This window comes from Nannospalax galili, unplaced genomic scaffold, assembly GCF_000622305.1.
Source record: "Nannospalax galili isolate Female #2095 unplaced genomic scaffold, S.galili_v1.0 scaffold763, whole genome shotgun sequence".
Classification (NCBI taxonomy): domain Eukaryota; kingdom Metazoa; phylum Chordata; class Mammalia; order Rodentia; family Spalacidae; genus Nannospalax; species Nannospalax galili.
Window position 1 is genome coordinate 126,562 of NW_008349451.1, and position 2,500 is coordinate 129,061.

Genomic DNA, 2,500 nt, shown 5'->3' on the forward strand with positions numbered 1-2,500 from the left:
ATGAAGTCTATATTCCTCAGTCAGGTCATTGGTGACTAGAACCTGAACCAGTGCCCCATTGTGAAGCAGGGTGGCTCCTTTAGCTGTGAAGTGGATCTGTGCCCTCATTTTTGACAATAAATCTCTGCCCAGAAGTGGGTAGGGACATTCTGGGGTTACTTGAAATGAGTGGGATACCCAGCCCTTCCCTAAATCTACCTTCTTTGGGTAGTCCATGAATAGGGCTTTGTTCCTGTTGCCCCCTGTACCCATGTAGTTCTGGAGGACACTGGCCCTCTTGGCCCTAATAAAACCGAATTCTGGGCACCAGTATCCACCATAAACTCAGTTGTTTTCCCCTCTATTTTCAGGGTTACCCTGGGCTCAGGGAGGGGACCTGAGCCCCGTCTCCCCTAGTCACCGTCTTCACCCCCAATTAGAGCTGGTAATACTTTAGCTGATGGCTTATTCTTCTTGGGGCAGTCCTTCACCCAGTGCCCTTCCTCCTTGCAGTACGCACACTGGTTTTTCCCTACCTTATTTCGTGGTCTGGATCCTACCGGTGAGCTCTCTCCGTACTGGGGTTTGGTTGCCAATAATACCTCTCTAAGGTCCTTCTTGTGGTGGGCCTGTTGTCTCTCCAGGACCCTGGTCAAGATTGCTTTCTGTCTTTTTTTTCTTTTCTTTTTTTTTTTTTGTTCTGCTGTCTCCCTTCTATTATAAACCTTTTCTGCCACTGCTATTAAGTCCCTAAGGTTCTTTTCTCCTAGTCTATCTAAAGGCTGTAACTTTCTCTTGATGTCAGGGGCTGCCTGGTTAACAAAAGCAAACATCACAGTTTGAGCTGATTCCTCCGCTTCTGGGTCATACAGAGTGAACCGCCAGAAGGCATCTTGTAACCTCTCTAAGTATGAGGCTGGGCTCTCTTCGGGCCCCTGTCTGATATCCTAGACCTTAGACATATTGGTGGGTTTTCGAGCCACCATTTTGAGACCTGCTAACAGAGTCTGGCAGTAGACCAGGAGCCTCTCCTTACCTTCTGCCATGTTGTAGTCCCAGTTGGGATGGCTAGGGGGAAAGCTGGCATTAATGATGCCTGGGTCTGTGGTAGGGTCCCCGGTGGGGCCCGGAACCAATTTCCAGGCTGCCTCCAGGATCCTGTTTCGCTCCTCAGTAGTGAGCAGGACACTCAGGAGTTGGTGGCAATCGTCCCAGGTGGGCTGGTGAGTGAAGAGAACAGTTTCCAATAAGTTAATCAAGTCCCTTGGGTTTTCAGAGAAAGGCGCATTCTGTGAGCGCCAATTGTAAAGATCACTGGTGGCAAAGAGCCAGTAATGAAAGGGCTGATTGCCCTCTCCATCTGGGGGCCCCGCCAGCTGGAAGGGGAGGACAATGGTGTCAGGCTGGGGGCCTGCCCCCCTCCGGCTCTGTGTGGCCTGTGCAGGTCCCTGTGGAGGCAATGGTGGCTCCTCAGGGTTAGGAGGCAGGGCCTGCACTTGTGGCGCCATTGGCGGAGTGCCCATCTGAGAGGAGTAGGGGCGGGGAAAGATGTCGTTCTCCGTGCCTCCCAGAATGGGTTTCTCTTCCACCTTTGGTCTGAGAGGGAGGACCTGCAGAGTTGGAGGGGGAGCAGTTGGATTAATCGGGGGAAGGAAGGACTTGACCCAGGTGGGGGCGCCATCAGGTCGTTTGATGAGGCCTTGCCAGGTCATGATGTATGGGATCTGGTCCTTGTGGCCCATCCATGGGTGGAAGATGTGGTCCTCTACCCTGGAAATCAAACTCAGATTAAAAGTCCTTTCAGGGGGCCATCCAACATTGAAGGAGGGCCAATCAACCGAACATAAAGTTGTCCATTTCTTTTTCTTTACATCTACACTATTGTTATGGGCAATCGTCTTAACGTCCTACCAGTGGACTAGTGTAAGATCTAGAGGGGAAGATGGGGTGTTGCCCATAGTATTTATCAGTCCCGTCCATTTTGTCAACAAAGAAATTAGAACAAAGATCACAAGACACAAGAACGACACAGACAGACAGAGGGCCCAAAATAAACTACTGTGGCTTTCAGATGGTCTGGACTCTCGGCTGTGTGGATTCCCTGGCTCAATTGTGCCAAAGACCATATGGATAGGACGCATGTGTCCCAACAGTGTCGCAAGGTCCTCTGAGGTTTCAGATGGACTAGTGTCCTGGTGGGGTGTCCAGTAGGGAACACCCACCCCGACGAGGATGGGGACGTATCCTGAATCCTCCATGTTGCCTTGCTAGCATTCCAGTGACAAAAAAACGAGATCAGATGGCCGCAACCAAAGGGAAAGTATAGAAAAGACAGGCGGACAAACACAGTTTTGCAAAAACTTACCCGGCCGGTTGATCACAAACCTTTTGGGGTCAGTTCCTCTTGGGGGGGGTGTGTCTGGGGGGATCCCAGACGAGTCCCCAAATGTTGTACTTCATCCACTGGACCCCAAAAACACCACCGAGGACCCAACACACCAAAATGCAAAAGAAAATGTTT